Below are 24,408 nucleotides of genomic sequence, written 5' to 3' on the forward strand. Positions count from 1 at the left end.
CTGTAAAAAATCTCACTGACAACTCTAAAAGTAAAAGAAACCGAAGTATTTACAATGAAATGTATTCCAACTTCTCAGTATTGAATGAAAGGTTTGAGAAACCTTCCATTTACAGGATAAGTGGAATATAGTCCCTCAAGATTTTGTAGTACAAAAGTGTTGTTACCCTTTACTTCAGTAATTGCTAAAGGACCAATCCATAGGTTGTCAAACTTACCATGCTTTCCCTTTTCCTCCCTTCTGGAGTCCCATCTTAGAACTAGGTCACCTTCCCTAAAGTCCCTTTCCCTGACTCTTCTATCAAACAGGATTTTCATCTTATTCTGATATTTCTTCAATTTGTATTGAACTTCATATTTGTTTTCATTTAGTTCAATAATCTGATTTATCCTTCTTGAAAAATCATCAAGTTCATCTGTTGAGTCATGCAAGAATATTAAAACTGGGAAAGGTGGGAAAAATTGCATCTTTTCCATAGACTAACTGAAAACGAAATTTTCCAGTAGATCTTTTTGGAGTTATTCTGTTTTCCCATACTACATAAATTAAATAAGAGTCCCAACTCTTTTTATGATCTTCTAGGTTCTTTTTATTACCTTTATCGGACTTTTATTTGAGGATTCTACGAGGCCATTACCTTGAGGGTAGTATGGAGTTGAATGATGTAACCGAATTTGATATTTCTAGCAAAACTCAATCATTTTAACACTAGAGAATGATGTTGCATTATCTGTGACAATTTGAGTTTGGCAACCAAACCTAGATAAGATATTTTCTTCAATGAATTTAATTACTACCAAATCGGTAGCATTTCTTACCAGAATTGCTTCTACCCATTTAGTTAAGTAGTCTGTTTCTGTGAGGATCCATATGTGCCGATTACTTGAATTGGGATGGATTTCTCCAACAAAATCTAATCCCCATTGAAGGAAAGGTGTTGAGATTGTTGATGGTACTAGTGGAAGAGCTTCTAGTTTCTACTTACCAAAAAACATCTCACAAGGAACACAACCTCTGACCTTTGCCCCTACTTGCAAGAACAATGTTGGCCAATAAAATTCTCCCCTTAAAATGTTGTATGTTGTTGCTCTCCAAGCATAATTTCCTCCACAAAATCTTGTATGAAACTGACCAATGATTCCTTCAGTTTCTAATTCTGTTAAACATAATAACAAAAAATTCAGTGGATCTTTCCAGTACAAATTTTCATTTATGATGTAGTGCTTGACTGCTTTCAATGTAATAGTTTTACATTGGGCTTTGGAGAATGATACTGGGCATTCGAAATGGAGCAAAAAATTTACAATGTCTTGATACCAATCTAACAATGGAAATTTGTCATCAATATGTAAAGGGCTAATATGATCTGAAGGTAAAGGTTCTTGTGGATTCTTTTCTTCAAGTTGAAGAGAAGGTTCTTGTGGATTCTCCCCTTGTAAAATTAGGAAAGGTTCTTGTGGATTCTTCCCTTGTGCAAGGACAGAAGGTTCTTGTGGATTCTTCCCTTGTACTTCTAAAATAGAATTGATTCCAAGCACTTTGCAATTGGATTCTACTAGAAGCTTGACTAATCCTTGGCCTTTTACTAGATTTGTAGTTTTGATAGTTAGAACAAACTCAAGTATTTGAGTGATCGGCCTACCTCTTTTCCCATCAGTGTCAGGTTCAGTTAGAATGATTTTTACAACACCATTAGGAACATAAGCAGTAATAGGTGAATGTAGAACATACAGCCTAGAAGATTTCAGGTCTTGAATGAGGGCAGAGGCTTGCTTCTCAATTATGTCATACTTAAGCTCAACATCTCTCATAACCTTACTGAAAAAGGCTATGGGTAGGTCATGGGAATCTTCATTCTTTTGTAATACAATAGTAGTAAAGGTTGTTTCTAAGGAAAAAGAAAAGATACTGAATGGCTTAGTATAATTAGGGCTGGCCAAGGTGGGAGCTTCAGAGATAGCTTTCTTGATCTGATCAAATGCATGCCTAGAAGAGACAGTCCATTTAACTTCATGATCCTTTCGGAGCATGTCAGTTATATCTTTTACAATCTCTGCATAATTTGGGATGAATCTCCTTAAAAAAATAATCTTACCGAGAAAAGCTTTAATTTCTTTCTTGTTTCTAGGCAAGGTCAATGTTTCAATGGCAGACACACACTTGGGATCAATTACCACTCCTTCCTTTGCGATTATATGGCCAAATAACTTTCCTTCTTTGATAGCAAACAGAAAATTTTTAGGGTTCAATGATATCCCAAATTTTCTACACCTGTCAAAATCCTTAATCAAGTGCTTTAGATGTTTCTAATCAAATTTAGAAAAAACAGTAACGTCATCAAGATAAATAACCACAATTTTTTTTTACCTTACCCATGAAAGCTACATCCATAGCTCTCTAAAATGTTTCTCCACAATTTGATAAGCCAAATGGAATTCTAGCGTACATAAATGTACCCTAGGGTGTAGTGAAGGTTGTCTTTTCCCTGTCTACTGGATCAACGTTCACCTAATTATAACCTGAAAAACCATCAAGCATAGAAAGTCTTTGTGCTCCTGAGACCATTTGAAGTAATTGGTCCATTTTGGGCAAAGGGTAATTATCCTTTAATGATGCTTTGTTCAAATTTCTAAAGTCCACGCAAAGTCTGCTTTCTCCATTCTTTTTCCTAACAAGAACTAAATTTGCAACCCAATTAGAATATCTAAGAGGGAGAATGATCTAGGCATCTAGCATTTTCTTAATTTCCTTTTCTACAATTGGTAGAAGGGTTGGATTAATCCTCCTAAGTTTTTGTTGATAAGGTACTGCTTCTGGCTTTAAAGGGATCTTATGCTGTATTAATGAAGTATCATAAGTTTTTAGATTATCATAGGTCCAAGCAAAAACATCCTTATAATTTTGAAGTAACTTAAGATATTGAGTTTTAATCTCAGGGCCCAGAGATGCACAGATTTTGACGCTCTTGACATCATCATTTGTTCCAATGTTAATTTCTTCTATGTCCTCTTCCGATGAGATGGTCTGAGGATTTCAGAGGACATCATTTTGATCAAACAATTTTTCTAAAGGTATTAAGCCTTTGGGAATAAAATTTTTAGATATTTGAATAATGTCATAAGCAGAAATTTTTGAACTGAAATCTGAATTATCATTCTCACTTGTATTTTCATTTATTTCAGATCTATCTTCATCAATTTGTAGAACAATATATTGATCTACAACTTGCAGAAAATATTTCAACTGATCATCACCTTCAAATATCTGCCAGTGTTTTAGATTGTCTGGGATAGATGGTCTATACTTGACTTGTATTTGGTAGAGTAAATTAGTCTGATAAGGAATTTTAAAGGAACTAGCAGAAACAACTAAGGCATCTGCATGAATATTCTGATCTCTTGGAATATAATTCAAATTAAAAGCATCAAATAAGTTTTCAACTAAATCCCATACTTCATTTCGATAAGACCTGAGTCTAGGGTGTTTAGTATGACAAATTTTTCTCACTTGTTTGACAATAAGTCCTGAATTAGTAAAAACACTTAAGTTTTGAACCTTTAAGATTTTAGCTATTTGCAATCCCAAAATATTCAGCCACATTATTTGTAACTTCGAATTCGATCTTACATGATTGGGTAATGTTTTCTTTTTTTGGTGAAATTAAATTACTCCAGCTCCTGATCCATCTTTTGTACAGGAGACATAAAAGAATAGCTTCCATATATCAATTTGATTTGGTACCGGAATTTCAATTACATCTTCAATTTTAGCTTGAGTTTCATGCACTTGGTTTGAAGAGAGTTGAAAGCAACCAAAATCTTGGTCAATTGCATAAATGGGATGGTTCCTTGGTTGGTTTGTTTTACAAACAATGTGCACAAATCTAACATCCCTATATAATCTTGGTTGTTCTCCCCCATAAACTGGAATAGTAGCATAAGACATATACATCTGAAGGGTTCCCCCTAATTTAGCACAGCAAGACCTAGAAAGGATCATTCCAAATTTGGGAGGGATATCTGTGACAACTATATCAAGCACTACACTTTTCAATGGGATTTGGGCAAAGGTGACTACTAAATCCTTAATCAATCCTAAGAAAGGCACCCTTTTAGAATCAAAGGTGTACAAGTCATGATAGGATCTAGTTATGTCAAGTTTCAAATGATCCATGATAGTTTTTGGCATGAGATTATGTGATGCTCCATAATCAAGCATACAATTATACAAGATGGAATCATTTGTATTAAGAGTCACATAGAAAGGAGGCACTATTTCATCTATCATATCTGAGCTTGGGCCAAAAAAAAACTGTTTGTTTTTCATCTTGCAAACTGATGATATCACCTCTAGCATCAACCGAGGTATTTTGTATCCATTTGGAGACCTAATTTTTATACTCAGGGTTTTTAGAAAGTTCTGAAAGAGGAATTGGGATTTTAACTCTTTCTAACTCTTTTTCAACATTAAATGTAGCATTTTTGTCATTTTGAGGAGTATCAATTGACTGATCTAATGGTCGAACAAAATTCGTTTGAGTTTGAGCAGTTTTGGCATGAGGTTCAATTACTGGAGTTTCCTTAGGAGGCCTTCTAGGGCCAGGCCTAGGCCAAATATTATATCTTTTGTTCAACTCTGCAATTAAAAATTCAGAGAAGGCATGGTATTTAGAAACCTGTGAGGATTCTTGATCTTCTTGAACCTGATTTTGTTGTGTAAGAGGAATAATGACTGTTTTCTCAGAGGAAGTATCCATATTATTTATATCTTTAGTGATGGTCATAATATTATCATCAGGTTGTTGATCATCTATCAACAAAGGAGTGGGAATCTACTAATCATTACTAGGTCTATGAAGAATTTGTAACTGTGGATTTCTTTTATACTGACCTTGATTTTGATTTTGGGGTCTGGAAACTGTTTGTTGAATTGTCCTAGGTTGAGTCTCAATCTTGGAAATTATATTAGATAGATTTCTAAGAAGAGAAGTTATGTCATCTATTTTAGAATGTTCAGTTTTAGTCTTAGAGGAACTAGAAGCCTCTGGTGTTGATTTTAGTTTTATTTGGGCCTTTTCCTCTTTAGCTTTCAAATAAGTTGAAGCAACCCTATTTGCTTCTACCTCAATAACATTTTTTTGCATAATTTCAAGAGTTCTTGAAGTTCTCTCTCTCAGAATAACAACAAAATCATCATCAAAGGCTTTAGAAAATCTAGGCTTCGCTGCTGCTATAGGGGGTTTACAACCAGGGGGAATTTTATGATAAAGCTTATTGAATCTTTTGATAAAGTCTGATACAGGTTCACAAAAATTTCTCTTAAGTTCATCAAACTTAGTGAGAAAGTAAAAAGGATCTTTTTCACACCCCACTGGTTTTTAAATATATTTGTAAGTTCTTCCCAATTTCTAATGGAATTTGCAGGTAATTGCCTAAACCAAATTCTTACATTTCCTTCAATTGATTGTACAAACAACCTCATGTAAACATTTTCTTGTTCAATATTCATGTTATTTGCAAAGTATAAAAAGGGTTTAAGATGGTCTTCAACAGAAGGACTGGTTTCCCCATTATACCTGGGAAGGTATTTCAAGTATCTAGCTGGGAGTGCATCGAGATTAGGAGGTAAGACTAAAGTTGCATATCTAGCATGTACAACAGGTTGGAAAGCCATAGTGAGAGGTGGTGTATGAGTTGTTTGTGTAGATGAAGAGGTTGAAGAAGATGAAGAAGGGGTTGAAGAAGGTGATTGAGGGGGTGAAGAACTAGTTGGAGGTGAATAAGGAGGGGATCTCCTTAATGATTTCAAAGGAGTCTTAAGAACTAAATTCTGGAACTGTGGATTACTACCCTAATTTGTTTCAAAGAGTGGATTTGAATACACAGAGAAGGTATCTTCAGGTTGTTCAGAAGTAGAAGCTTCAGGTTTTCCAAAAGTGGGAGGAAATGAATAAGTGGTAGGGGATATGAAATCTATTGGTTTGTATTCTGGTAAATTAACACCCAAGGTGATCCTAGTGGTAGTGAGGGTTTTGGATTAGTTTCAAATGAATGAATCAGGAATGCTGATTTAAAATCAACTCCCCTGTTTAAGAGTTCAGCAACCCTAGGTGATAAGTGGGAGTAATCTAGATTGGATGGAATGTTACTATAAGGATCACATGGTGGTAAATCTTCAAAATGCAAGACTGAAGAAGAATAAGAAGAGGGTTGATGTCCCCTTTTAGAACTGGCGTTCTCATAATTTTTTCAGGGTCTGATAGAGGATGAACTTAGTCAGCCCCTGAACGAGATCTAGTGTGCTTAAAAGGTGCCAGTTTGGGAGAGTGGAGTCGCCAGGTGAAGGATTTTAACCTTTCTAGACCTTTAATCACCTTAAAGGAATAGAATGCATATCGTTGCCCCTGGAAAACTTAATGAAATTCGATTCCCCGACAACAACGCCACTTTGATGTTGTACCTATGAGATAATAATGGTTAGCTATTATGCCAGAGCATCTAAGATAAATGTTTTGGGGGTTCTGTTTTAATTTGGGAGACCAATGGACAAAGTAGATATATAATTTGTGTGCCTAACCTCTTGAATAATATCAATATTTCAGCAAAGGGATATTATAAATATTTACACATTGAAATAACTTTTATGATGATGAGTAGAAATAGAAAAGTAATATGATTGCCACAGTTTTCAAATTGAAAGCTAGATAAGTATGAAAACCTTTAAACCATGTTTGCAGGTTCTAGAAAATATACATGAGCTTACATAAGATGTTGATGAATTATTAATTTTGAGGGAATTAGTTAAACAAACAGTTCATTAATTCATTATCTTTATAGATTATCACTTCATAAATCTTATAGGAATAAATTGAAATACAATTACTCCTACCTAGTTATCTCTACAAGACACAAGTATATGAAGAAAAGAATAATGAATGACACTGGAAACACTTACAAGAAACACAAACTATGCAAAACAGAATTCAGAATCCTTTACTTTGTATTAATGATCCAGAAAGATTAATTACATCAGATGTCTATAAATTCTTCTTCAAGGGTGAAACCCTTAATAACTTGTGAAGAGAGTTATTTATACAATAGTAGGACAAAAAATATCCTAAATTGCTTTTACAAAAATAGATTATTTACACAATAAAAAATAGAAATGTCTAATGATATGGCATTGCTTTGGTGCTACGCTATTTGATGACTATTGCTGAAAAAGTTGAAAAATGGTTGGAGCTAGCTGACTGTTCCCACAAAAACTGAATGTTGTTCCACTATCCTCAATCCAGTAAATATGTTAATTCTTCCCAGCGTTTCTTATCTAGGATAGAAATTTTTGTTACCCTCCTGTATATTTCATCCATCTAGGTGTATTTGGTAAAAGTGGGTTTTACCAAAAATATACGCTTGATTTCATCCAGGATGAAGAAAGAATCCTTGAGTGTTTTTACTATGAGAGCTAGTGTTGTTGATCCCTTGATATTGGCTACTAAAGCTACATGGGTGCCCAGCCCTATTAAATTCTTGACATAATCTTCAATTGGAATCAACTTATCATTAATAACCATCATGGAAGGTAAACCTTTGCTGATCAAAGGTTCAATTTTGTTGAAGAATCTTTGGACCATGTTGTTAACATTGCTACACTTTTCTTGTAGCTGAAGGTTGAGATTTCTTTTAGTGATAACCTTCTTTACGTCTTATATTGTTGCAGTTCTTTCACTTATCCTTAACTCCTCAAGCTCATAATCATCCTTGGAATTCAGAAATTTGATTATATTAGAGGCAGTTTCTCGCTAGGATCATAGGATTCATGGCATTTCCGCACAAACTCTGGAGCTTTGTGTATTTGTAGAAAACTATAATGGGGTAATTGGGATTCCCAAAGCCCAATTTCGTCACTTTGGTCAATTAGTTGCTCTTCCCACCAACAATAAATTTCAAATAAATTAAATTGAGTAGAAGTCTCAATGATTTTGCAATCCTTGTCAACTAATGGAGTATCGTGGAAATCAGTTTGTGGATGAATTAGAGGATTTGAAACTTCTGCAATTGCTTTTCCCTTGGGAGGCATTTTGGAAAATGAAACTACTGATTGTAAATGACTGAATGATAAAAAAGGAGTTAACAGAGTGGAGATAGGTAACTGACAAGTGGACCTAGAAGGTATGCTTGCGAACAGGACAAGTGGTTTCTAGAATGTTGGACAGTGGTTGAGTTGTTGAGCAGGCGAGCTTTGAAGAATACTCTCAGTCACAGAAGTTAATTGTGTAACCTTTAAAATGTATGGCAGAGTGCTTATAAAGAGAAAAATGGAGTGGAAGGGTGGCGCCGAATGTTTGAGAGTTCATTAATTATTCAACGGGTTAATTAACAAACATTTGGTTATAAATGCCCGAGAGCATAAATGAATGGGCAACGGATAGATGGCCGATGATTGGACGGGAGATACGAAATGGAACATGACGTGGAGTGACAATAATGGCTATGAAGGATACCACATTCGGGGGTAAGACAGAGCAGTTTGTGGTTTTGAGATTTTTAGTCTCGAAAGACTAAAAAGGTACTTTTGTGGTTTATATGGGCGGTATTAAAGACTGCCCATTCCCCCCCGACGATAAACTTCGGACGGTGAATGAGGGTCGAAAGGGAGTGTAGCCGTATGATTGCGAAGGAGTGTGTGGGATGAGAGGTGAGGTGGAGGGAGTTTAACATGTATGAGTGTGGGGTCACGATATGATAGGTGGATGCGGCGGCTGTGGGTCCGGGTGATTTAATGAATGAAGTGATTCCATATCGCAAATCGCACTTTCCTTCGCCCAATGGTTTATGCACTCATGAACGATGCGATGCAATATGATCCTACGGTTAGGAATCAACAGTGATCTAATGGCTGACTGTGGTATCGCACATCACACTTTCCTCCGCCTAATGGTTTATGCACTCAACTATGAATGATGCGATGTGATATGATCCTACAGTCAGGAATCAACAATCATCCAACGGCTAACATCGGTATCACAAATTGCACTTTCCTCTGCCCAATGGTTCATGCAGTTATGAATTTTGTGATGCGATACGATACTTAGGAAATAACAATTTCAGCATTTCAAACTTTCACATTTCTACCTACCCTTCTATTCCTAACATTTTTACTTATCCTTCCACAATGCATTTGAACTAGCAACCCAATATTTTCTTTTTATAAACAATCTATCTCTATACCTTATTTCTACCATTGGCCCAGATTAAATCGTTGAGCCAATTTATTTTCTACCTATAAGAATTAATTTAAAACAAATCCAATTATGATGCAACTGTATAATTGGATAAAATAACCTAGTGTGGCATCTAAACAAACTACACACAACTATTGTTTTCAAAATGAATTTAGAACAAAGTAGATGCAATTAGATTTGCAACACTTTCAGAGTTTATTTATTTTTTATTTCTATCTAACCTAACATTTTATTTTTCCTTCATTTTTTAGGGCATCTACCCTAACATTTTATTTGATATGGACATATTTATCAAAATATTTTGCTAACATTTTTTTATTCAATATTCTTTTTGTCCATATCCTATCTTAACATTTTGTAAATACATTTTCATTTTTTGTCTAATTTATTCCAACTTATCAAAACCAAAAAATGTTACAACATTGGCTCCAACTGGGGACTGCTTTCTCCTGTAGAATGCAGAGAACTTGCAAATCCATGTGCCTTCTCCTCGAGCTATGGAGTCTTTGCTATAAAAAATCTCACTGACAACTTTAAAATTAAAAGAAACCGGAGTATTTACAATGAAATGTATTCCAACTTCTCAGTATTGAATGAAATGTTTGAGAAACCTTCCATTTACAGGATAAGTGGAATATAGGCCCTCAAGATTTTCTAGTACAAAATTTTGTTACCCTTTACTTCAGCAATTGCTAAATGACCAAACCATAGGTTGTCAAACTTACCATGCTTTCCCTTTTCCTCCCTCCTGGAGTCCCATCTTAGAACTAGGTCACCTTTCCTAAAGTCCCTTTCCCTGGCTCTTCTGTCAAAAAGGATTTTCATCTTATTCTGATATTTGTTCAAGTTGTATTGAACTTCATCTCTGTTTTCATTTAGTTCAATAATCTGATTTATCCTTCTTGAAAAATCATCAGGTTCATCTGTTGAGTCATGCAAGAATTTTAAAACTGGGAAAGGTGGGAAAAATTGCATCTTTCCCATAGACTAACTGAAAAGGAAATTTTCCAGTAGATCTTTTTGGAGTTATTCTGTTTGCCCATACTACATAAATTAAATGAGAGTTCCAGCTCTTTTTATGATCTGCTAGGGTCTTTTTTATTACCTTTACCATACTATTATTTGAGGATTTTGTGAGACCATTACCTTGAGGGTGGTATGGATTTGAATGATGTATCAGAATCTGATATTTATAGCAAAACTCAATCATTTTAACACTAGAGAATGTTGTTGCATTATCTGTGACAATTTGAGTTGGGCAACAATATTTTCTTCAATGAATTTAATTACTACCAAATTGGTAGCATTTCTTACCAGAATTGCTTCTACCCATTTAGTGAAGTAGTCTATTGCTGTGAGGATCCATCTGTGTTGATTACTTGAAGTGGGATGGATTTCTCCAACAAAATCTAATCCCCATTAAAGGAAAGGTGCTAAGATTATTGATGGTAATAGTGGAAGAGCTACTAGTTTCTTCTTACCAGCAAACATCTGACAAGGAACACAACCTCTGAACTTTGCCCCTACTTGCAAGAACAATGTTAGCCAATAAAATCCTCCCCTTAAAATCTTGTATGTTGTTGCTCTACAAGCATAATGTCCTCCACAAAATCCTGTATGAAACTGATCAATGATTCCTTCAGTTTAGGATTCTGTTAAACATAATAACAAAATATTCATTGGATCTTTCCATTGCAAATTTTCATTTATGATGCAGTACTTGACTGCTTTCAATTTAATAGTTTTACAGTGGGCTTTGGAGAACGATGCTGGGCATTCAAAATGGAGCAGAAAATTTACAATGTCATGATACCAATCTGAAAACAGAAATTTGTCATCAATATGCAAAGGGCTAATATGATCTGAAGGTAAAGGTTCTTGTGGATTCTCCCCTTGTAAAATTAGGAAAGGTTCTTGTGGATTCTTCCCTTGTGCAAGGACAGAAGGTTCTTGTGGATTCTTCCCTTGTGCAAGGACAAAAGGTTCTTGTGGATTCTTCCCTTGTACTTCTAAGATAGAATTGATTCCAAGCACTTTGCAATTGGATTCTACTAGAAGTTTGGCTAATCCATAGCCTTTTACTAGCTTTATAGTTTTGATAGTTAGATCAAACTCAAGTATCTGAGTGATCCACCTACCTATTTTCCCATGAGTGTCACATTGGGTTAGAACGATTTTTACAGCACCATTAGGAACATAAGCAGTAATAGGTGAATGTAGGACATACATCCTGGAAGATTTCAGGGCTTGAATGAGGCCATAGGCTTGCTTCTCAATTATGTCATACTTAAGCTCGACATCTCTCATAGCCATACTAAAAAAGGCTATGGGTTGGTCATGGGAATCTTCATTCTTTTGTAATAGAATAGCAGTAAGGGTTGTTTCTGAGGCAAAAGAAAAGATACTAAATGGTCTAGTATAATCAGGGCTAGCCAAGGTGGGAGCTTCAGAGATAGCTTTCTTGATTTGATCAAATGCATGCGTGGAAGAGACAGTCCATTTAACTTCATGATCCTTTCAGAGCATGTCAGTTATATCTTTTACAATCTCTGCATAATTTGGGATGAATCTCCTTAAAAAAATAATCTTACCCAAAAAAGCTTGAATTTCTTTCTTGTTTCTAGGCAAGGTCAATATTTCAATGGCAAACACATGCTTCGGATCAATTACCACTCCTTCCTTTGAGATTATATGGCCCAATAGATTTCCTTCTTTGGTAGCAAACAGAAACTTTTTAGGGTTCAATGATATCCCAAATTTTCTACACCTGTCAAAAACCTTGATCAAGTGCTTTAGATGTTTCTGATCGGATTTAGAAAAATAGTAATGTCATCAAGATGAATATCCACAAATTTGTTTACCTGACCCATGAAAGCTACATCCATAGCTCTCTAAAATGTTTCTCGAGCATTTGATAAGCCAAATGGCATTCTAGCGTACATAAATGTACCCCAAGGTGTAGTGAAGGTTGTCTCTTCCCTGTCTATTGGATCAACGTTCACTTGATTATAAACTGAGAAACCATCAAGCATAGAAAGTCTTTGTGCTCCTGAGACCATTTGAAGTAATTGGTCCATTTTGGGCAAAGGGTAATTATCCTTTAATGATGCTTTCCTAACCGAAACTAAATTTGCCACCCAATTAGAATATCTACGAGGGAGAGTGATCTGGGCATCTAGCATTTTCTTAATTTCCTTTTCTACAGTTGGTATAAGGGTTGGATTAATCCTCCTAATTTTTTGTTGATAAGGTATTGCTTCTAGCTTTAAAGGGATCTTATGTTGTATTAATGAAGTATCATAAGTTTTTAGATCAACATAGGTCCAAGCAAAAACATCCTTATAATTTTGAAGTAACTTAAGATATTGAGTTTTAATCTCAAGGTCTAGAGATGCACAAATTTTGACACTTTTGACATCATCATTTGTTCCAATGTTAATTTCTTCTATATCCTCTTCCAAAGAGATGGAATGAGGATTTCGAAGGACATCATTTTGATCAAACAATTTTTTTTAAAGGTATCAAGCCTTTGGGAATAAAATTGTTAGATAATTGAATAATGTCATGATCAACAATTTTTGAACTGAAATCTGAATTACCATTCTCATTTGTATTTTCATTTATTTTAGATCTATCTTCATCAATTTGTAGAACATAAAATTGATCTACAACTTGGAGTCCGTAGTGTTTTAGATTGTCTGGGATAAATGGTCTATACTTGACTTGTATTTGATAGAGTAAATTAGTCTCATCAGGAATTTTAAAGGAACTAGCAGAAACAGCTAAGGCATCTGCCTGAATATTCTGATCTCTTGGAATATAAGTCAAATTAAAAGCATCAAAGAGTTTTTCAACTGAATCCCATACTTCATTTAGGTAAGAGCTGAGTTTAGGGTGTTTAGTCTGGCAAATATTTCTAACTTGTTTGACAACAAGTTATGAATAAATAAAAACACTTAAGTTTTGAACCTTTAAGCTTTTGGCTAATTGCAATCCCAAAAGGAAAGCTACATATTCAGCCACATTATTTGTAACTTCTAATTCGAGCTTACATGATTGGGTAATGTTTTCTATTTCTGGTGAAATTAAAACTATTCTAGCTCTTGATCCATCTTTTGTATAGAAGCCATAAAAGAATAGCTTCCATATATCAGTTTTATTTGGTACCGGAATTTCAATTACATCTTCAATTTTAACTTTAGTTTCATGCACTTGGTTTGAAGAGAGTTGAAAGCAACCAAAATCTTGGTCAATTGCATAAATGGGATGGTTCCTTGGCTGGTCTGTTTTACAAATAGTATGCACAAATCTCACCTCCCTATATAATCTTAGTTGTTCTCCCCCATAAAATGGAATAGTAGTATAAGACATATCCATCTGAAGAGCTCCCCCTAATTATGCACAACAAGACCTAGAAAGGAGCATTCCAAATTTGGGAGGGATATATGTGACAACTATATAAAGTACTACACTTTTCACTGGGATTTGGGCAATGGTGACTACTAAATCCTTAATCAATTCTAAGCAAGGCATCCTTTTAGAATCAAAGGTGTACAAGTCATGATAGGATCTAGTTATGTCAAGTTTTAAATGATCCATGAGAGTTTTTTGCATCAGATTATGTGATGCTCCAGAATCAAGTATACAATTATACAACATGGAATAATTTGTCTTAAGAGTTACATAGAAAGGAGGCATTATTTCATCTATCATATCTGAGCTTGGGCCAAAAACAACTACTAGTTTTTCATCTTGTAGACTGATGATATCACCTTTAGCATCAACCGAGGTATTTTGTATCCATTTGGAGACCTGATTTTTATACCCAGGGTTTTTAGAAAGTTCTGAAAGAGGAATTGGGATTTTAACTCTTTCTAACTCTTTTTCAAAATTAAATGTAGTCAATGCATTTTTGTCATTTTGAGGAGTACCAATTAACTGATATAATGTTCGAATAAAATTCGTTTGAGTTTGATCAGTTTTTGCATGAGGTTTAATTACTGGAGTTTCCTTAGGAGGTCTTCTAGGGCCAGGCCTAGGCCAAATATCATATATTTTGTTCAACTTTGCAATTGAAAATTCAGAGAAGGCATGGTATTTAGAAACATGTGAAGATTCTTGATCTTCTTGAACCTGATTTTGTTGTGTAAGAGGAATAATGATTGTTTTCTCAGAGGAAGTATCCATATTATTTATATCTTCAGTGATGGTCATAGTATTATCATCAGGTTGCTGATCATCTATCAACAAAGGAGTGGGAATCTGTTGATCATTACTAGGTCTATGAAGAATTTGTAACTGTGGATTTCTTTTATACTGACCTTGATTTTGATTTTGGGGTCTGGAAACTGTTTGTTGACTTGTCCTAGTTTGAGTCTCAATCTTGGAAATTCTATTAGATATATTTCTAAGAAGAGAAGTTATTTCATCTATTTTAGAATCTTCAGTTTTAGTCTTAGAGGAACTAGAAGCCTCTGGTGTCGATTTTAGTTTTCTTTGGGCCTTTTCCTCTTTAGCTTTCAAATAAGTTGAAGAAGCCCTGTTTGCTTCTACCTCAATAACATTTGTTTGCATATGTTCAAGATTTCTTGAAGTTCTCTCTTTCATAATAACAACAAAATCATCAACAAAGGCTTTAGAAAATCTAGACTTTGTTGTTGCTATAGGGGGTTTACAATTAGGGATAATTTTATGATAAAGCTTATTGAATCTTTTGATAAAGCGTGATACAGGTTCACCAAAATTTCTTTTAAGTTCATCAAACCTAGTGAGAAAGTAAAGAGGATCTTTTTTCACACCCCACTGGATTTTAAATATATTTGTAAGTTCTTCCCAATTTCTAATGGAATTTGCAGGTAACTGCCTAAACCAAATTCTTTCATTTCCTTCAAGTGATTGTACAAACAACCTCATGGAAACATTTTCTTGTTCAATATTCATGTTATCTGCAAAGTCAAAAAAGGGTTGAAGATGGTCTTCAACAGAAGGATCGGGTTTCCCCATTATATCTGGGAAGGTATTTCAAGTATCCAGCTAGGAGTGCATCGAGATTAGGAGGTAAGACTAAAGTTTCATATCTATCATGTACAATAGGTTGGAAAGCCATAGTGAGAGGTGGTGTATGAGGTGTTTGTGTAGATGAAGAGGTTGAAGAAGTTGAAGAAGGGGTTGAAGAAGGTGATTGGGGGGGTGAAGAACTAGTTGGAGGTGAAGAAGGAGGGGTTCTCCTGAATGATTTCAAAGGAGTCTTAAGAACTAACTTTTGGACGTGTGGATGACTACCCTCCTTTGTTTGAAAGAGTGGATTTGAATACACAGAGAAGATCTCTTTGGGTTGTTCAGAAGTAGAAGCTTTACATTGTCAAAAAGTGGGAGGAAATGAATAAGTGGTAGGGGATATGAAATCTATTGGTTTTTATTTTGGTAAATTAACACCCAAGTTAGACTCAGTTTTAGGTGATCCTGGTGGTGGTGAGGGTTATGGATGAGTTTCAAATGAATGAATGAGGAATGTTGATTTAAAATCAACTCCCATGTTTAAGAGTTCAACAACCCTAGGTCATAAGTGGGAGTAATGTGGATTGGATGTAATGTTACTATAAGGATTAAATGGTGGTAAATCTTCAGACTGCAAGACTGAAGAAGAAGAAGAAGAAAAGGGTTGATGTCCCCTTTTAGAACCGACTTTTCTCATAATTTTTTTCAGGGTCTGATAGAGGATGAAATAAGTTAGCCTCTAAACGAGATCTGGTGTGCTTAAAAGGTGCTAGTTTGGGAGAGTGGAGCCACCAGGTGAAGGATTTTAACCTTTCTAGACCATTAATCACCTTAAAGGAATAGAATACATATCGTTTCCCCATGAAAACTTAATGAAATTCGATTCCCCGACAATGGCGCCAGTTTGATGTTGTACCTCTAAGATAATAATGGTCAGCTATTATGCCAGATCATCTAAGATAAATGTTTTGGGGGTCTTGTTTTAGTTTGGGAGACCAATGGACGAAATAGATATAGAACTGATGTGCCTAACCTCTTGAATAATATCAATATTTCAGCAAAGGGCTGCTATAAATATTTACACGGTGAAATAGCTTTTATGATGATGAGCAGAAACAGAAAAGTAATATTATTGCCATAGTTTTCAAATTCAAAGCTAGACAATCATAAGTATGAAAACCTTTAAACCATGTTTGCAGGTTCGAGAAAATATACATGAGCTTAAAAAAGATGCTGATGATTTATTAATTTTAAGGGAATTAATTAAACAAATAGTTCATTAATTCATTCTCTTTATAGATTATCACTTCAGAAAGTTTATAGGAATAAATTGAAATACATTTGCTCCTACCTAGTTATCTCTGCAAGACACAAGTATATGAAGAAAAACATAATGAATGAAACTGGAAACACTTACAGGAAACACAAACTATGCAAAATAGAATTCAGATACATCAGATGTCTAGAAATGCTTCTTCAAGGGTGCAACCCTTAATAACCCATGAAGAGAGTTATTTATACAACAGTAGGACAAAAAATATCTAAAATGCTTTTACAAAAATATATTATTTACACAATAAAAAATAAAATTGTCTAATGATCTAGCATTGCTTTGGTCTTGCGCTGTTTGATAACTATTGCTGAAAAAGTTGAAAAATGGTTGGAGCTGGCTAATTATTCCCACAAAAATTGAATGTTATTCCATTATCCTCAATCCAATAAATCTGTTAATTCTTCCCAACGTTTCTTATCTGGGATAGAAATCTTTGTTACTCTCCTATAGTTTTCATCCATCTCAATGTTTTTGGTAAAAGTGGGTTTTACCAAAAATATATGCTTGATTTCATCCAGGGTGAAGAAAGAATCCCTGAGTGTTTTTACTATGAGAGCTGGTGTTGCTAATCCTTTGATATTGGCTACTGAAGTTGTATGGGTGCCCACTTCTGTTAACTTCTTGACATAATCTTCAATTGGCATCAACTTATCATTAATAACCATCATGGAAGGTAAAACTTTGCTGATCAAAGGTTCAATTTTGTTGAAGAATCTCTGAACCATGTTGTTAACATTGTTACACTTTTCTTGTAGCTAAAGGTTGAGATTTCTTTTAGTGATAACCTTCTTTACTTCTAATATTGTTGTAGTTCTATCACTTATCCTTAACTCCTCAAGCTTATAATCATCCTTGGAATTCAGAAATTTGATTATATCAGAGGCAGTCTCTGGCTAGGATCATAGGATTCATGGATTTTCCTCACAAACTCTGGAGCTCTGCGTATTTGTGGAAAAATATAATGGGGTAATTGGGATTCCAAGAGCCAAATTTCATCACTCTGGTCAATTAGCTGCTCTTCCCACCAACAATAAATTTCAAATAAATCAAATTGAGTATAAGTCTCAATGATTTTGCAATCCTTCTTAATTAATGGAGTATGGTGGAAATCAATTTGTGGATGAATTAGAGGATTTGAAACTTTTGCAATTGCTTTTCCCTTGGGAGGCATTTTGGAAAATGAAACTACAGATTGTAAATGACAGAATGACAAAAAGGAGTTAACAGAGTGGAGACAGGTAACTGACAAGTGGACTTGGAAGGTATGCCTGCGAACATGACAAGTGGCTACTAGAATGTTGGACAGTGGTTGAGCTGTTGAGCAAGCGAGCTTTGAAGAATACTCTTAGTCACAGAAGTTAATTGTGTAACCTTTGAAATGTATGGCAGAGTGCTTATAAAGAGAAAAATGGAGTGGAAGGGTGGCGCTAAACGTTTGAGAGTTCATTAATTATTCAACGGGTTAATTAACGACATTTGGTTATAAATGCCTGGGAGCAGAAATGAATGGGCAACAGATAGATGGTCGATGATTGGATGGGAGATATGAAGTGGAACATGACATGGAGTGACGGTAACGACTATGAAGGATACCGCATTTGGGGGTAAGACGGAGTAGTTTGTGGTTTTGAGATTTTTAGTCCCGAAAGACTAAAAAGGTACTTTTGTGGTTTATATGGGCGGTATTAAAGACTTCCCATTTCGCCCCCCCGCCGATAAACCTTGTACGGTGAATGAGAGCCAAAAGGGATTGTGGACCATATGATTACGGAGGAGTGTGCGGGATGAGAGGTAAGGTGGAGGGAGTTTAACATGTATGAGTGGGGAATGAATGGTGGGGTCATGATATGATAGGCGGATGTGGTGGTTGTGGGTCTGGGTGATTTAATGAATGAAGTGATGGCATATTGCAAATTGCATTTTCCTCTGTCTAATGGTTTATGCACTCATGAACGATGTGATGTGATATGATCCTACGGTCAAGAATTATCAGTGATCTGACGACTGACAGCGGTATCCCACATCGCACTTTCCTCCACCCAATGGTTTATGCACTCAACTATGAATGATGTGATGCGATATGATCCTACGGTCAGGAATCAGTAGTCATCCGACAGCTGACATCGGTATCGCAAATCGCACTTTCCTCCACCCAATGGTTCATGCAGTTATGAATTTTGTGATGCAATACAATACTTAGGAAATAACCATTTCAACATTTCAAACTTTCACATTTCTACCTACCCTTCTATTCCTAACATTTTTACTTATCTTTCCAGAGTGCATTTGAACTAGCAACCCAATATTTTATTTTTATAAACAATCTATCTCTATACCTTATTTCTTCCATTGGCCCAGATTAAACTGTTGAGCCAATTTATTTTCTACCTATAGGAATTAATTTAAAACAAATCCAATTATGATGCAACTATATAATTGGATAAAATAACCTAGTGTGGAATCTAAACAAACTACACACAACTATTATTTTCAAAATGAATTTAGAACAAAGTAGTGGCATTTAGATTTGCAACACTTTCATAGTTTATTTCTTTTTCTTTTCTGTCTAACCTAAAATTTTGTTTTGCCTTCATTTTTTAGGGCATCTACCCTAACATTTTATTTGATATGGACATATTTATCAAAATATATTCCTAACATTTTTTTATTCAATATTCTTTTTGTCCATATCCTCTCTTAACATTTTGTAAATACATTTTCATTTTTTTTCTAATTTATTCTAAATTATCAAACCCAAAATTGCTACAACACCCACAAGTAAGTGACATTGGCATGATATCCTTCGTTGTATCTGCCTTCTTCTTCTTCTTAACCTTTGTGGCAGCTTCGCCCTATGCCTTCCTTTTTTCTGCGACAGCTTATTCTTTTTCTATCTTTTCAGACTCCTTATTCTTCTCATCCCCTTTAGGAGGATCCTGGTGACCCTCGTCATGTTTCTCCTCTTCCTCTGAATCTTGCTCATCCTTATCTTTGTCCTCTCCACTCGCTTCACCATGCTGGGAGGTGTCTTCTTCTATTGCACTATCTTATGCTTATGCCTCTGCCTCCGATGCATTCATCCATTCTGATGGCCATTGTTGCACTAGTGCTAAGAGGTCATCTTATGTTACTAAGTATGGAAGTGGATGCCATTTCTTCTTTGTGTCCCTACAAGCCTGTATATATACTTTGTGGAAATTTTCCATAAAGTTTGCAACAACGCTATATGTTTCGTATAGGCTTGGCGATAGGCGAGGGTGTTGGTTCACCAACATATGTAAATCCATGTGATATAACACAAAAAACATCTTGTTCTCCATTTCTCTCGATGATTGGGTGGTATACCACAATAAGGCATATCGCGCGGCTTCACAAACATCTGAAGCTACCGGAGGGAACTGTGAATCCTCTGGTTCTCTCCATGCCAGCATCACTATAATAAAAATTAACCATGCATAATGAAATGGTGTACCTTTTTCCTGAACCTCGCGGCAGTCGTCCAGAAATTAGTTGCAAAGGTATTTGGCCTAGTTGTACTAAACCCCATTGGCGCACTGCGCAGCTAATGAAACCACTGTTGCATGGACTTCATTAGCCCAAAACATTCTCATGATCTTCTTAGCCAATATGTGTGCCGCAAAGAAAAATGCATGGTCCCTGATTGATTTTATATCATATCCCCTCTCTCCTTTTCTCATACCGAACCTTTTCTTCATGTTGTGGACTATGTCGTAGTCCTAACCTTTTCCAACTGATTCTTTCACGGGCTTCCACCCTTGATATGGTAGTCTGGTGATTCTCCATATCAACATTGGATATATAGGGATCTTATTTCACACACATAAACATCCATCATGCACTAGCACAAGTCGTACTCCCCAGACTTCTGCCAAAGTGCAGCACATTCAACATGTTCATCAATCCTGATTGTGCCAATCCATTTTCCCATTGTTGTGGTTCTATACTCGTCACACCACTCTCTAGGTAGTTTACTTGTTTTAGATATCTGTATGGTGTGAACTGTGGGTACTTCTTCCTGTCGTTGAAGTCATAGTCTGCGAACTTGAGTTGCGGAATTTTCCCAAGTAATTCCCCTATAAATGGTACTTCCTCTGGAAATAAGGGTGTGAAGGTGCTAAACTTCACATCCTTCAAGTATTTCAGTGGTTTAACATTTGATTTTCTCAGTGGAATTTATGGCGGGAGAGGTGATGGAAATTTTGCGCCATTTGTTTCCATATGTTCTGCATGCTCCATTTATTCCTCGCTATCTCTGACTTGCTCGGGTTCTTCGACAGGTTTCTTATCTTGTTTCTTGTTTTTTCTCTCTTCTTTGGTTGCTTTCTTCCTTGGAGATCTCTTTTGTTTTTGTGATGATGTTGTTGTGGGTGTACCAACTTCCATGATTCCAGATAATCCCTTCTCACAAAAATTACGAACAATTTCTTCCCAAGAACGCTCAGACGACATACGACGGTGAAAGTTTCTGCAACTTCTTCGCACTGTCAACACTCAAGCTTTCAATTCATCAAATTTATAAATATGGGCAAGACGTTGCCTTTTATAGAAATTATGAATTTCTAATTCCATCATTAGCTTAGATCTTATTCAGATTGTGTTCATTAATTGCATATCTATCCCTAGATCTTGCCAATTTGTCCTCATAAATGAAACTTTCTGCATGTTTTAACATTAACTTCCCCTCTTAATAGTCATATTTTTTTGGCGAGCTTTGACGCATCCCATATTGTAGTGAACAACCCTTCTTACATCACATCTCCTATGTACTTCAACATAATCCAGACTATAGTGAAGTAACTCCCTACGTCGAAGCTCTCTGCAGCATAGCTTTTAGTCCAATGCCCACTTTCAACTGCAGGTGGCACTAATACTTTTATCCTTTCTTCTTTACGTTGAGGCTATAGCGACAAGGTTGTCCCTATATAGTTTCAACTTGCTACCATTTACTCTTTCTTGGATCAATTCTCCATTTAACTTCATTAATTGAAATGTGCATCCCTCAATAATATGCTTGATAATGTAGGGGGCCAACCAATGCATCTTGAATTTTCCTAGAAATTTTATAAACTTACTATCATAGAGGAGAAAATGGTCTCCTACATATAACTTCTTCTACTTAATATGTCTGGCATGCCAAGCCTTTTTTCTTGCTTTTTGTACTTTCTAATGAAATCCTGCTATAAATATGTATTCTTCCAATGAAATCAATTGTGACATTCTTTCCTCCATTATATCAGGGTCTGCCATATCTATAAAAGTTGCAATCCTCAAGCTAGACACAATGTATTCCATGAGCATCACAACTTCTTGAACATAAACTAACCTCGAGGATGTCTGCCCTGTCAACTTTTTACATGTGGTCCTATAAGCCCATAAAACTGTTGGGATTCTAAGGTCCCAATCATCTAAGTTCACATTTCATACCTTAGTCAGTTTATTCTCCAAAATCTTATTGAATGCTTCTATTGTTCCATTGGCCTGAGGGTGATAAGGGGTAATCTTTTCATGATAAACTTGGAATTCCTCAATCAAAGATTTATAGTTTTATTTAGGAAGTGGGAACCTTAGTCACTCATCAAAATCTTTGGACATCCAAATCTAGACAATATATACTCAAAAATAAAATTTGCAGCAGTCTCTACGCTGCAATCCCTTTCTAGTTGTGCTTCAACCCATCTTGTCAAGTAATCAGTTGCTGTAATTATGTAACTCGCACTAGTCCTCTTTCCAGGTGGGTTGATGGGTCCAACAAAATCAATAGGCCACTTATCAAAGTCCTATAATGTAACTTGTGGTACCAATGGCATATCATCTCTTCTTGACGGTTTTCCTATGCTTTGACACGTATCACATGCTTTGTAGTACTCCTTCCTACATTGTGTCCATTATTTGCACTACCACAAGCTTATGCTAGAATCATCTGTCTTTCATGTTCAGGAACATATCTTCGTAGTATTTCATATGGTCCCATATTATATAATTGTCTTACGATTAATGAAAAGTCATCTTCCTTAACAATTAATTTTTTCTTTTGTTGTGTAGTATACTCTGAAGGAGCCATCCTTGTGGTGAAAAACTGAATGATATTTCCAAAATGGTCATCTACAACTCTGATTGCAAATAACTACACATCAAAGAGATTATCCTCTATGTTGGTTGGTTCTTCCCCTATTTCTAACCTTGATAGATGGTGAGGTCCTGCATTTAGTCTTCCTGGTTTAACAATGATTTCAAAGTCATATTCCTGAAATAATAGTAACCATCTGCAAATGTTTCCTCCTAAGACGAGCTCATTAACCAAACACTTCAATGTAGAATGATATGTAAACATTTTAAAGTGTGATCCCAGCAAATAGTGTCTAAACTTCTGTAAAGCATACACCATGGATAGTCCTTCCCTTTCTTTAGTGGTGTAATTCTTTTATGCTTTAGATAAATTTCTACTTGCAAAAGCTATAGGATGATCATATTCTTCTGCACCAGGTTGTGCCAATACCACTCCCAAAGCTATACAAGAGGCATACACATGGACATGGAATTCCTTATTCCAGTCAGGGAACACAAATGTAGGTGCACCTACCATTTTTTTTTCAATATGTCGAGGCTTTTCTGACATTCTTCATTCCACTAAAAAGTTACATTCTTCTTTAATAATTTCTCCATAGGCATAGTGATTTGTACATACCCCTTGATGAATTACCTGTAATACCCAATATGTCCCAATGTAGTGTGAATTTGTCTTACTGTCTTAGGTGGAGGAAAATTCAAAATGATAACAATCTTAGCAGTGTCAAACATTAGTCTTTTCTTGGAAACAATATGTCCCAACAATATGCCGAAGGGTACACAAAATATGCACTTCTTTAAGTTCAAAGAGATCTGATAATATCTACATATGTCAAGCATAAGTCTTGAACTTCCAATATGTTTGCTTAACAATCCAAATATTGTCCAATCATCAAAGTATACTTCTAAAAACTTATGAATGTATTCCTTAAAATCTACAACTACCACCCTAGAAAATATAAGAAGGGAATTCTTTAATCCAAAAGGCATTACTGTGTATTGGTATGAGCCCCATTCTGTAGCAAATGTGGTCTTATTCCAATATTCAGGTGAAATCCTAATATAATGATAACCTGAAAATCCATATATAAATGAGTAAGCTTCTTGACCTCCTACATTGTCTAGTACTTCATCTGTGAAAGGGGTAGGGAAGGGATCATGTAAACATGAATCATTTAACTTTATCATATCGAGGATGATCTGATCCATCTCATATACTCTTATTTGTGCACTAAGCCTCATCTCTTTTCTAGTTCTCTTTTTTCAATGCAAATTATTGACAGCATGTATCTCACTTTGCAATGCTTCTTTAGATGCACAGGAATATATCAACTCCTTGAGCCCTTCTATGGCCTTTTGATCTCTTAATAATTTTATACAAGTCTACAAAAAAGAGTTTAAAATACCTGCTTGATTTGTTGAATCCTGGTCTTATGTTAGAGCTTGATCCTGTGTCAAAGCTTAGTTCTGTGTTGAAGCATCATTCTATGTCGAAGCTGATGACATGTTGCAGCTAGTTCTCTGCTTTGGTTGTGCACTGGAGATCAAAGCTCCAGCATCCATAAAGCTTTGTTTTTCTTCCATAAATACTTCTTTTTCCTTTTGAATATCGAAAATAGGAGCTTTATTGATATTTTTTCTAACCCATGTACTTTCATATTATTTCTTCTCATCTTCTTTATCACTTTCAATCGCAGCTCCACTTATAGTGACAATACTTATTTGAGGTTTGTCAGTCCTCCTTTCA

This window comes from Pinus tabuliformis, chromosome 4_2 (assembly GCF_031772625.1).
Source record: "Pinus tabuliformis cultivar Carrire ecotype Pingquan chromosome 4_2, CPIR1, whole genome shotgun sequence".
In the NCBI taxonomy this organism is placed as follows: domain Eukaryota; kingdom Viridiplantae; phylum Streptophyta; class Pinopsida; order Pinales; family Pinaceae; genus Pinus; species Pinus tabuliformis.